At 39.3% G+C, this 13,976-nt stretch overlaps 1 long non-coding RNA gene across 1 annotated transcript; it reads left to right on the forward strand.

The window, feature by feature from the left end:
- Positions 1-265: 265 nt before the first annotated feature.
- On the forward strand, positions 266-10,856 carry LOC125482966. Its single transcript, XR_007261982.1, has 2 exons — positions 266-379; positions 8,101-10,856. It is a non-coding gene; the product is annotated as an uncharacterized LOC125482966 (long non-coding RNA).
- Positions 10,857-13,976: the final 3,120 nt, after the last annotated feature.

Below are 13,976 nucleotides of genomic sequence, written 5' to 3' on the forward strand. Positions count from 1 at the left end.
ACCTTATACTATTTTTTAATGAAGAAGCACTTTAGTTGCCTACAGACACTTGGAGAAGATGCTTCTAAAAGCGCTACACCACATGATACACAACACATTATCAGGGCCATTGATGTTAAATATAATATTCTCTATTTATAGCAAAGAATTTGTTAAATTTCACTATTTCTTTGAGGATTGAATTTAACGATTCTGAAGAAAATAAATAATGTCGCCTTTTTGCATGTCTTGTCATTTGCTAAGTTTTTTTTTTATTCATTCACAGGATGTTGACATTGCTGACTTGGCCAACATGTATTGCACAACTATAATTGCCCAGAGGGCAGTTAAGACTCAACCACATTGCTGTGGGTCTGAAACCATATGTAGGCCACACCAGGTAAGGATGGCAGTTTTCCTTTCCTGAAGAAAATTAGTTAACTGAATGAGCTTTAATGACAATTTGCAGTGGTTGCCATCAGATTAGCTGTTTTTATTCCAGATTTTTATTGAATTCAAATTTCATTATTTGTCACAGTGAGATTTGAAATTATTGCCCATGTCTCAGAACATTAACCTGGAGTTCTGGATTACAAGTCCAGTGACATTACCACTAGACCACCACCTACCTTCTTTTTGTAAATTTCTTTCTATTGCTAAAGCAGATATACAACAAAATGGGCTTTTCAATGTAGCAACTGGAGGTAAGCATTTGAGTAGCTTCCTCTTTTTCCCTCATTAACTGCCAGACCTTTGGCAAAAACTGTGGATATAAATGAAAATGGTGTTTCCACTTAATGCACTAAATGAAACAATGATGAAATTATTGCCAATAATATTTAACAATGCTGGGAAAGGTGTGGAGTTTAGCAATAGTTCATTGTAATCATGGATTTTGGTGGCAAGGCAAAGATTAACCCGGGGGGGGTGACATAACTGGATTAGAGACCCTATTTGAAGAGGAATCCTGTGATCTGTCAGAAATGTAAATAAGAAACCTTTGATTTGGCAGAAATCCTGGTTGCTGAGGATAGTTGGCAGTGAATTGGAAAGCATGTGACATTATGTTGCAGTTGTACCAGATACTGGTCAGGGTTCTTCTGGAGTGTTGTGTCCAGTCCTGGTCTCCTTGTTGTAGGGAGGATATTATTAAGCTGGAGACAATTCATTAGAGATTTACCAAGATGTTGCTGGGAATGGAGGGTTTGAGTAATAAGGAGAGGCTGGATAGGCTGGGACTTTTTTCACTGGACAATAGGAGGTTGAGACATGACCTTATACAGATTTATAAAATCACAAGGAGTATTAATGAGGTGAATGGCAGGTGTCTTTTCTCTAGGGTGGGGAATTTCAAAACTAGAGGGCATATTTTTAAGGTGAGAGGTGAAATATTTTGAAAAGACGAGAGGCAATTTTTTTACACAGAGAGTGGTTCATGTGTGGATGCGATGGATCTGGGTACAGTTACAATGTTTAAATGAGTACCATGAGTAGGAAACGTTTGGAGGGATATGGGCCAAGCACATCCAGGTGGGACTAGTTTAGTTCGGGATTATGTTCAGCGTGGACTGGTTGGACCGAAGGGTCTGTGTCCTTGCTGTATGACTCTGTGACTCTATTTAACAGAATTTTCACACCTGTCAGCACTGATTTCTAACTTTCTAAGGGATACCTGCAAATATTGTTCATCAGATTTTCTTCTTAAATGGGAGAATTGAAAGGAGATCTTCCTAGGTCACGATGCCACCTACTGACAGGTGTCCGTCCATGCTATTTTTATGGTTGCATGGCAGAAATGGGCTGGAATCAGTGCCACCACCTTGAAACCAATCCAAGATGGGCAGAGATTGAAACAGGTATATTAAAAGCTCATGTCTCTGCTTTTTGAGAAATCAGTCAAGCTTTAGTACTTGAGTGTTAGCTACTCTAGCCCTAAACCCACTCACCAACCCTACCCTACTCAACATCTCGCATACTTCCTTCTCCCTCCCAACATATGCCCAACATATTCCCATGCTTACTCACCAGTACCCACCATGAACAGAACACAGGGGATCTATGAGAACATTGGGAAGTCTTTGAAATGCTTGTGAAACTGTCAAAAGAAAACCAAATAGCCATAAAATAATTCACTTGAAAAAACTTTAATCCTTTTAGGGGTTCATGAAACTGACAAATGTACAACCATCCAAACACAACTTTAAAATTTCTTAAAAATAATAATTTGTGTATAATAGTCAACATAAAGATCATAGTCCCTTTGACAGCTATACCACTCACTCCAGCAGAGATGAATCCATTTGTTGGAATTGAAGTTCAGCTACACATTAATATGAATCCAGTACCCAACTGAGTCATCAAAACCTCCACATTAAATACATTACAGCCTTTGAAGGAGTGGAACAGATGGCCATCTGTTTTATTGCTCCAAAAGTTGAACAGATGGCTGAGCTGCCAGTAAAAAGATTGCAAATCTCAGGCTGCAATTAACAGTAAAATCTGAACGTTAATGCTGTTTAATGCAAAAGAGGACTTTATCCATTGGATAATTTCACGTAATGCTTCTGAAATTGTTCACTTTCACAATGCTGTTCAATTTTATGTTCAGTTAAATTTTTTTAAAGAACAAAGGAAGCCATATCATCAATCATTGCATTAAATACTTACCATACATCATTACGCAATGATGTGTAAAGTTAGCAACATCTTTAAACATGTTTGTCCAATGGTTCCCATGAGAGATAGGATTTAGTGAATGTGTAGATAAGCCTCTGAGGAATGCTGTGATATGTATACGACTCAAATAGTCATGTGAGAAACACTCAGCCAGTAGAATGGAACTGGAGCAGTTTAGGGTGAAAATGTATACTGTAAAATTGTCATGTAGATAATATTAGTAAGTACTGCTTAAAGAAATAACTTGAGATGCTGGCCAGAACTTAGAAGAACCTATATTGTAATACCTAGCTCAAGAACAGATTTCCCTCATAATTTACGACATCTCGGAGCTGACATAAACCACACTTCCTTCAGAAATAGATTGTACTCCAGGAGGGGAACTGATGGCATTGGGACTTTTATGTTTAGTGTTTACAACAAGCACCTTTATCCCACATCCTTAAAATTTCTGCATGATGGGAATGGGAGTAGAAGTCCTGGAACTGTTTGCTTGCAGCCTTTTTCTCCCTCTGCAACCTACCATCTCCCAATTCAGGTATGCCCTGTGTCAGAATGGCAAAGTCCAACTCATTGAATATAATGTTTAGTGATTATTTTCCTGATTATAACTAAACAACACCTGTGAATAGCCAATTTTATTATGAATGCTTACAGCATCAAAATATTAGCTGAAACAAGTGTCCAAAGGGACAATATTAATCCTTTCCACTTCAAATCTGGTAGATGTTAAGCAGTTAGTCCAGGTCACATACCTGCCCTATTGTTGCGGAGAGCTGACCTTCTCTGATATTAACTTGCACTGTTGGGTGAGGGTTGCCACATGATCAAAGACAGCGAGGTCCTTTTTAAGATAAACACATTGCATCTCCATGACATCATTGGGACCTAACAGCAATATTTACGGGAAGGCTTCAGTTTCCTGTCAGGTCAACCCAGTACAGGGTGACTAACTGTTACATTTGTTAGCACATTGTCCCGCAATTTTACTGATTGTTACACTGTATTTTTTTCTTCCCGAGGTAGCATTTTTCCGTATTTCTTTGATTTGCCCCTTTTAACTATTGTTTTTTTAGAGCAGGTAAATTAGTCTACAGTGGGTTAAAATATTAAAATAGGGTTATGCAATTCCCAACTGACCTGACTCCCAAGGGCGGGTTGGTCACCTGTTTCTTAAGCTGCCCCAGTTAAAAGCAGACGCCAGTGTTTGGAATCATGTTTTAAATTTTTAACCTTTTTAACTTTGCTGTCACTACAAACCCATTTGCATCTGCATGTCACCTTACCCTCCAAAATGGTCAACTGTTAAACATGACATTATTATTTCCAATTTTTAAAAAAACTAACAGAACTACTATCATTGTTATTAGATTAACACACACTAAAAATCTCTTGAATGGCTCTGGAACTTTTCACACAACTGCAAGTTATTTGTGGTTGTCTTCCAGCACCCTTGCAGCTGTAGAAACAAATCAAATGTAAACAGGCATTTGCTTTATAGGACTACAATTGTCTCTCTATCTCTCTTGCACATATTATTTCGCTTAACAAAAAAAACTTGTTAATTGTAAGTTCACTTGACAATCTACTCCATTATCCAGTTTCTATAATACAAAGCATTTTCAAAAACACACAAACTGAAGTATTGTTCTTTACAGACAAGGAGTAATTTTAATCTAATCCCCTCAATGTGGAATTGGTGGGATCAGTTCGAATATCTGTTTTACAATGAAAGCTAGCCATTTGTGCCAGCTTTCTAGTGGGTAGATTGTTAAATTAACCCACATAATTTAGATTTTTTGCAAAGAATAATGGATTGAGTGTTTAGAATTCAGACATTAAAAGAGATGTGCAGATTGTCATGCTTAACATCTCTGCCTGTTTGTTTATCTTCCTGTCTCACATAGTCAACCTCTCTTTCATTAATGGAGAACTCCAAATAAACTTGATCTGAAGAAATCTTTTGAAACCTATCAAAGTTTATGCAATCTGTCCCCAATTTAACACATTAGGCCTGGTATCATTCCACTGAATCTACACTGTATATCTACCAAGGCTAATGTGTCTTTTCTGAGGTGTGCTACTTTAAACTGAACATGTGCGGTACTCCACATGGAGACTAATCACGGCCCTGCACACTACTGAAGTACGAATCACAGAAGGAGGCCATTCAGCCTATCATGCCTGCTCCGGCTCACTGAATGAACATCATTACATCGTGTCAACCTCCTGCTCTTTCACATACCCTTCCACAATACTTTTATCCAAATAATCATTTGATGCCCTCTTGAATACCTCAATTGTATCTGCCTCTGCCATACATTCAAGCAAACAAATACCCTCACTTTTTGATTCCAATCTCTTAGTTAAAGATTCCAACAGTCTTTTGTAAAATTTCTTTTTATTCTGATGCACTGGCTTTTAGTGATTTGTGTAAAAGAAAACTTAATCACTTTGTCCCACCATAATGCCATCTCCACAAATTAAAAGGGTTGGATTTTGCAATCAAGGCGGCTAGCTCATGAAATTTCTCGACTCGGCGGACATAGCTCATTTGAAAGGACCCTATTAGACACAATTTTCACTGTGGGGAGGCAGGGCCAGAATAGATACAGGCATGCCAACCCAGAAGCACAGGTGATCATGAGATCAGGTGCGTTCTAAGATGGGCTGGGTTGAGGCCCACTTTGGTAATTTCGGACTCTATCCCTGCTGTATTAGAAGCTATTAACATATCTAGGACAAACCCTCCAAATTCTGACTACTTCCCTTATTCCCCCATGCCAACTTGTACTTCACACCTATACACATGCCCCCTTAGATCCCCATACCCTCTCCATAGCCACTTACCTAATTTCCACCATGCGTAGACCTCAGGAACCATGAAGAGATGAAAGAAAGTGAACGTCTAGCAATCCATCTAGCTCTAATTCATTGACAGTTGATAGAGAAAACCTTCCATTTAAGAAATTCATTCGAACCTTTTAAATCTTAAATGGTTACTCAGTTATTGAAAACAGACATGTTGTGACCATACAGACTGTTCACTAATCCTACAGTAACCTTTTTAAACTTTCTGACAAGATGTGACTTGAAAACCTCTGCTGAGATAAGTAACTTGTAACTTTTGAAACTCAGCATTGCTTTCAGTCTGGTATAATACCAGCCATTGCGAAAAATCAACAAAGACTCTATTGAAACTGAGAACACCTGTCAGGGAATGGTGTTTATCAAGTTTAAAGAGCAGGGGATTTGAAAAACTTCAGATTTGACACTTAAGCAGATTTTACCTACATTTCAAGAGTGCTTGTGTCTATTAATTCATGACTACATACCTAGAAGGATGGTGGGTCAGCGGTTAACACTGCTGCCTTACAGTGTTAGTGACCCAGGTTCAATTCCACCCTTGGTGCAACTGTCTGTGTGGAGTTTGCACATTCACCCTGTAGCTGTGTGGGTTTCCTCCCACAGTCCAAACATATGCAGGTCAGGTGGATTGGCCATGGGAATTACAGGGATAGAGTGGCAGGATGAGAATGTGAATCCTGAGCAGTTACACCATACACTTGTGTTAAATTCTTGAGATTATCTTGAAGTGAGTATTGAGTATACCACTGACTCAAGTCTTTTAGATGGCAGAAAGGCTTTCAGTGATCAGCAGAGAAGGCATTAATTGAAAATTAGCCATACTTTTCCTGGTTTCTGTAGTTAGCATTTGACATAACTGATACAAATCAGTTTCTGGTCAATGTCAACTCCCAGGATGATGGGAAGTTACTGCTGGCAGAAAACATATTGAAAGGGACAAGGCATTGCATTTTTTTTTTCTTTTGTTCAATACTATGATAACCTGACACATACAAATCATAAACTGTACTTGCCACTTGTCAATTTGAGTCATGCTATAGGCTAGCATGGGTTGCTTTGTTAAGACAATTTGCAAATACATGGAACACTGTGTAAATATCAATGATACTCCAGCTCTAATCTCATGATGATGGGTCGGGCAATGATGAATTCTTACAGGTGCCATCTGTTCGATAAGTTGTCAAACCAAGGATCTGTCTGCTCTTGCAGGTGGACAAAACATGGCACTATTTCAAAGTAGAGAAGAGAAGTAAGGGAGCTTTTCCGATCAAAATAAGTCCATCAATTAATATCACTTAAACAGATTATCTGGTTGTTATTGCATTGTTGTTCATGGGACTATATCTGTAAATTGATTTGATTTGATTTGATTTATTGTTCTCACTTGGGGAGGCTATGGCCTAGTGATATTATTGATGGACTGTTAATCCAGAGACCCAGATAATGTTTTGAGGACCTAGGTTCGAATCCCTCAACAGCAGATGGTGGAATTTGAATTCAATAAAAAATATCTAAAATTAAGAATCTAATTGTGACCATGGATACATTATCATTTGTTGGAGAAACCCATCTGGTTCACTAATGTCCTTTAGGAAAGGAAACTGCCATTCTTACCTGGTCTGGCCTACATGAGACTCCAGACCCACAGCAATGTGTTTGACTTTGAACTGTCCTGTGGGCAATTAGGGATGGGCAAAAAATGCTGCCTGGTTAATGATGCCCACATCCCATGAATGAATAAAGAAAAAAAATGCATCTAAATACACTGAAAAACTTAGTTTTGCAAGCAGTAGAGACTGATCATTGCAAACAAAGAAATGCAGATCATAGGGTGCTGAAACATAGTGAGGCATACAAGGTTACAACTACACAGGAGGTGCGCAAAGCAAGGTCAACATTACTTGAAGTTAGCAAGGTCCATTCAGCAGTCTAATAACAGCCAGGAAGAAGCTGTTCTTGAATCTGCTGGTGCATGTGTTCAAGCTTTTGCATGTTCTGCCTGACAGAAGAGATTGGAAGAGAGCATTACTAGGGTGGGAGGGGTCTTTGATAATATTGGCAGCCTTTTTGCAGCAATGAGAAATGTAAATGAAGCCCATGGATGGAAGGTTGGCTCCTGTGATGGTGTGGGCTGTGCATACAACTTGCTGTAGTTTCTTCCAGTTTTGGGCAGAACAGTTGCCATACCAGGCAGATATGCACCCAGATTGAATGTTTTCTATGGTGCATCTGTAGAAGTTGGTAAGGGTCCTTATGGACATGCCGAATTTCCCAAGCAGTCTGAAGAAGAAGGTGTTGTTGTGCCTTTTTGACCATCACATCTATGTAGGAGGTCCAGGTCAGATTGTTGGTTATCGTCACTCCTAAGAACTTGACGCTCTTGACCCTTTCCACCCCAGCTCCATTGATGTAGATTGGGGTGGAGAGGGGGCGGTGTCCTCCTCCTTTTATTATCTGCTTCATTTCCTACATTGCATTTGACTCCATTTCTAAAGTATATAATTGGGTGTAAAGAATCTTGGGTCATTCAGAGATTATAAAAGTCACTAATAATATTTTTTACATTTTTTTTCACAGATTGTGGTCACCGCTGGCTTATCTAGTGTTGGGTCCCCATTTCTCATTGCCTTTGAGATGAAGTGGCAGGCTGCCTTGTTGAACCACTGTAGTCTATGGAAGACAACAAGGTGCAGGGCTGGATGAACACAGCAGGCCAAGCAGCATCATAGGAGCAGAAAGGCTGACGTTTCGGGCCTAGACCATGGAAGATGGGCACATGCCACATGTAGGAACACGGATATAGTTCCAAATCGGGATGCTTTGTTGCTTGGAGAGATACTTCTGGTAATGGTGTTCCCTAGCATCGGCTGCCCTTGAAGTTCTAGTTGGTACATGTAACGATGTGGAGGATACTGTTTAATGAGCGTTGGCAAGTTGTTAAAGTACATTCTGTAAAAGGTACATCCTGCTGCTGCCGTGCATTGATAGTGAAGAGACTGAATGTGGAAGGTGGTTAATAGGGTATTAATCAAGTGAGCTGCTTTTTCTCCTGGATGGTGTTCAGCTTCTTAAGTGTTGTTGGAGCTGCACTCATCCAGGCAACTGGAGAATTTTCCACCACACTCTCAACTTGTACCTTGTAGACAGTGGACAGTCCCTGGGGAGACCAGAGGTAAGTTACTCATCTGCCACAGATCACATGATTTACAAGTTGGCCAAAGGTCTGGATACACCTAACAATTGATTGGAGAAAGATATAGAATTTTTTTTGTGTTGTTAAGTTGGTGGGCATGCTTCAAAACAAAGAGTTCAGACGTTCAATCTCTTAGCTTGGCCAGTAACAAAACAAACAGCTCAGAACTCATTGTGGCTGGAAGTGCTAAAAACAACTATCTACCTCTTAACCAAAAAGCAAAGAACTGTGAATGTCATAGATCTGAAACAAAAACAGAAATTGCTGGCAAAACTCAGCAGGTCTGGCAGCATCAGTGGAGAGAAAGCAAAATTAACATTTTGAGTCTGATGCTTCTTCGGAACTGTTCAAAATTTTCAGAACTGTTCAAAATTCAAAACAAAAATTTATTTCAACTCTGTTAACATTCTCCGAGAGGACAGGTGAAAATTATTCATGTAATACCTTCTTTGTTCATTCAATATTTCTTTCTTGATCATTAATCATATGGTCAAGTTACCATGGCCCCAAAATTGGACATTCTAAATTGACCCACAGCTGGAGAAATTAGGCCTGATAGAAAATTGGCCAAACTAAATTAAACAGCACCTTTCAGCTACAGAGAACAATGGAAGGTCAAAGTGGTTACAAAGGTTTAAGGAGAACCAATTGCAATGAGCCCAAGGGTTATGTATTAGAGAAGTATCAATCAGACGTTTTGGCATTTTGACTGTCTGAGAATGTACACTTTACAGCTCTCAGTGTGGCAACAGGGGAGAATGTTGGCAGGACCCATTTGATGATTTGCTCATGACACCATTGGCCAATAGCCATAGAACATTCTGGAGAGTCTGATGAGAAGGGGGTTAAGAACACACATACCTGGATTCCAGACCCTCAATGAAGACTCATCGAAGACTCACAAAGAAGATTTACAGCAAGACTTGTGGCAAAAGACCAAGCTGCAACCTAAGAAGACCTGGGAGAAGATCTGCCCTGACCTGCAAGGCCCACCTTTATGGAAGAGAGCTAGCCCTACATCGGAGAGGAAGGACATTCCAATGACCCAGCTCAAACATGTGGATCATTGTGAGTAATATCCTCTTTCAGATGGATAGAGCTAGATAGAGAGTAAGTATGTCGGAATTTGGGAAATGATTTATTTTGATTTTGATTTTATTGTCACATGTACCGAAATACAGTGAAAAGCTTTGTTTATGAGCAGTACAGGCAGATCACAGCAAGCAAAGGATATACAGATCAAAAAGACATACACGTTACATTGCAGGTTACATTATTTGAGGCTAGAGCCCATTCAACAGTCTGATAATGGCCGGAAAGAAGCTGTTCCTGAACTTGCTGGTGTATGTGTTCAGGCTTCTGTATCTTCTGCCTGATCGAATAAGTTGAAGGAAGTCACTACCAGGGTGTGGTGGGTCTTTGATGATGTTGGCCGCCTTTCCGTGGCATCGAGTCATATAAAGAGCATCCATGGAAGGAAGGTTGGCTTCTGTGATGGTTTGGGATGCGCACATAATCTGTAGTTTCTTACAATCCTGGGTGGAACAGTTACCATACCAGCCCGTTATGCACTCGGACAGTATGCTTTCAGTGGTGCATCTGTAGAAGTTGGTGAGGGACCTTATGGACATACCAAATTTCCTGAGCTTCCCGAGGAAGAAGAGGCATTGTTGTGCCTTCTTGACTGTCGCATTTATGTGGGAAGTCCAGGATATGTTGCTGGTTATTGTCACTCCTAGGAACTTGATGCTCTTCACTCTCTCAACCTCAGTTCTGTTGACGTAGATGGGGGCATGTTCTCCTCCTTTCTTTCTGAAGTCGATGATCAATTCTTTAGTTCTGCTGATGTTGAGAGACAGATTGTTTTAATTGCACCATGTCACCAAGCCATCTATCTTCCTTCTGTATTTTGACTTGTCCTTGTTAGATATCAGTCCCACTACGGTGGTGTCATCAGCGAACTTGTAGGTGGCATTTGTTCGCAATGTGGCACCACAATCGTAGGTGTGCAGGGAGTACAGTAGGGGGACTGAGGATGCATTCTTGGGGGGCTCTAGTGTTGAATTTTATTGTGGAGGAGGTGTTCACATAATGTTTTAAGAAGGAGTATTTTATTAATAAAATCAATTATGACCGCAAACGAAAAGTTGTGTTCTTTGTCCGTGTCACCAATAAGAGTGTTTGGGTAAAGTGGTTTTAAAACATAAACTGGTTGAAGTATCCAAAGCACGGTTAACAATCATTTTTTGACTGTCCTTCTGTTTATCAGTTTCTAAAACCTTTAATATTTCTTTTTATTACATCTAGTTTCATACATTTTCTTAACCATTCTTATGTCTATTCTCACTTTTCTGCATTCAGCTTGATTCCTTATTACATTACGAACTTGGCAATTGCCAAAAAACTTTCTTGTATCATTTTAATCAAAATTAGGAGTGGACATCAGAGCTCATCATATGTCACTATAGCCAGTTCTGGACATAAATATTGGAGCACAATTATTCGAATGCCAGAGGAAATCGTACATAGTGACTGATCAGGAGCAGTTTTACGGTACTGTACCATCAAGTTATCTCAGATTACAATGAAGCGCTGTATCACAATCAGCTGTGACCTTCATACGATAGAGGGAAAAACAGAGCTCAGGCAAAACAATTGAAGAACTTTCAGGAAAGGGAGAGGCTTGTGGGGAAGGTGATAATGTTTCTAATGCATTACATCCTGGTCTCCTCCTGATGTTTTGAACCTCTGTAGACACAATCACCCAAATATTGAAACATCACACAAATGAACTGGAAAAAAAGTAACTGAATTGTGCCATCACAGAGAGATTGAGCCTGAGGTGAAACAGGGAGAAAGGTCAACAGGTAAAAGCAGCAGAGAGAGCCTAAGGGGAAACATTGCAAGAGACCAACAGTATCTTAGATTTTCAGAGGTCAGTTTCTAAGAAAGATTTTCAGAGCCAGAGATAAAGATGTGTGAAACTGAAAGAGTTCAGGTATGGAACAGCAGAGAGGTGGGAGAGACACAAGACTCAAATAGAGGACAGGAACCACAAGTGTCAAGGTAAGAGGTCTGAAACAAAATCAAAAGTATACCAAATCAGGGATATGTCTTAAGCTTATTTCTGGTAAGTTTAGATAGAGGTCAAATAAAGAAAGGCTTGGAAGACACCTCAGTTCCACCCAGAAGGAAGAAACAATGACATAAACAAATGTGACTCATCCTGCAAACTTCAAAATGGAGCTCCAGTACACCCGGTCTGTTCATCTCCAAGTACTACTGACACAAACAAAAACAGAAATTGTTGGAGAAACTCACCAGATCTGGCAGCATCTGTGGAGCAAGGACAGAGATAACATTTTGTGTCCTGTGACTCTTCTTTAGAAAACTTCAGAACCATTCTCTCTCCACAGATGCTGCCAGACCTGCTGAGTTTTTGCAGAAATCTCTGTGTTTGTTGGTTTGAGATCTTCAGCATGCACAATTCTTTGTTTTATTATATTATTATCCAAGTATTAATGTTACTTTCTTTAAACTGTTTTCCCTCTGAGAACTGACTGCATATGCTATAGCACGTGGGAAACTGAACAAGTGCATGCGCTTGTGTGTGTGTGTGTGTGTGTGCGCGCGCCCAATTGTGTATGTGTTTGCATGTGTGTGCATGTACGTGTGTCCAGTATCATTGGCTGCACCACCAAGTGTATATAATCTTTCTAACATCTCCTACTTTTGAACCCTTCTTGTGTCTGAACTTGTTCTTCTTTCAACATGACCTAGGTATAATCATCTTGCTTGTTGAAGGCAGGTATAAACTATTAACTTAATACTTCAGCTCTGACCTCTGCATCCAGTCATGTCTTCCATTTTTTGTCCCAAGTTGACTCTAGTTCCTTTACCACCATTTTACTATTTACATGCCAATAGAAGATTTTGGGATTCTCTTTTATGTTAGCTTCCAGTTTTTTTGCATACTCCTTTCTATTTCTTATTTGATTTTTTACCTCCACTTAATATGTAGCCTGATTCTCAATTATATCTTCTATCCATCATCTGTCAAAAGTACACTTTTTCTTATCTAAGTTTCTATCTTGTTTGCCATCCAAGAAGCTCTGGATTTGTTGGCCTTACCTTTCCTCATTGAGGGAGTTTATCTTGACTATGCCCCAACTATCTCTTCTTTGAAGTTAGCCACTTCCAGTTATTGTTTTGTTTTTCAACTTTTAACACCAATTAATTTGGTCATATTTTTATCCCTTAGAAGTTGTTTTTCCCCAATTATTTAGTTTACTATCTCTTTGTCCTTTTCCATAGCCAGCCTGAACATTATGATACAATTATCTCTGTCAACAAAATGTTCTGTTATTAACAAGATCTACTTGGCCCACCTCTTTCCCAAGAGCTACTAAACATTCTTCTTTCTCAATGGATTGGAAACATACTGCTGTAGAAAATAAATTCCTGAACACATTCCAGAACTCTAGCCTTTCTCTGCCATTTATAACGCTATTATTCCCATCTGTATTTGTATGACTAAAGTCCTGTTATAACAACTCAATAACTTTTGCCAAAATAACTGTAGATACTGGAAATCAACAAGAACAGAAATTGCTGGAAAAGCTCAGCAGGTCTGGCTGCATCTGTGGAGAGAAATCAAAGTTAATGTTTCTTCCTAATTTCCCACTTCCATCAGTTCTGAAGGAGAGTCACTGGACCTGAAATGTTAACTCTGATATCTCTCTGCAAATACTGCCAGACTTGCTGAGCTTTTCCAGCAATTTATGTTCTGGTTCAATAATTTTTGCACCTACCTGTAACTTTTTTGCATATGTTTCTCCTCAACATCCTTCCAAGTAGTTGCTAACTTGTGTACTCAATCAAGAAGTGCAATGCTTGTAGTAAAGCATTAAAATCTTTGTGCACATTATCATTTTACATCATTCTGTGCTTCAACAGTTGTTTCTGACTTTTGTACATTCTCTGGCAATGTCCCATTTTCTTACAAAAAATGTATTGTCATGATAAAGCTGGCCATTGTTTCTGTTTATGACATTACTTCTGAAACAGTAACTTTTAGCATCAGATTTAAAGATATTTTGCATTGACCTGTGATATGATATTTTGGTGTTTTTGTCCTTATGAAGCTGACAAAATCAGATGAGTCTCTTCAGCTTGTTTTCCCATGATTCTCTGTTTTTGGATGGCAACTTCCACCACTATCTGGAAGTTCTTTCCAAAGTGTGATCCACATTTGATTATA

This window comes from Rhincodon typus, chromosome 4, assembly GCF_021869965.1.
Source record: "Rhincodon typus isolate 14 chromosome 4, sRhiTyp1.1, whole genome shotgun sequence".
Classification (NCBI taxonomy): Eukaryota; Metazoa; Chordata; class Chondrichthyes; order Orectolobiformes; family Rhincodontidae; genus Rhincodon; species Rhincodon typus.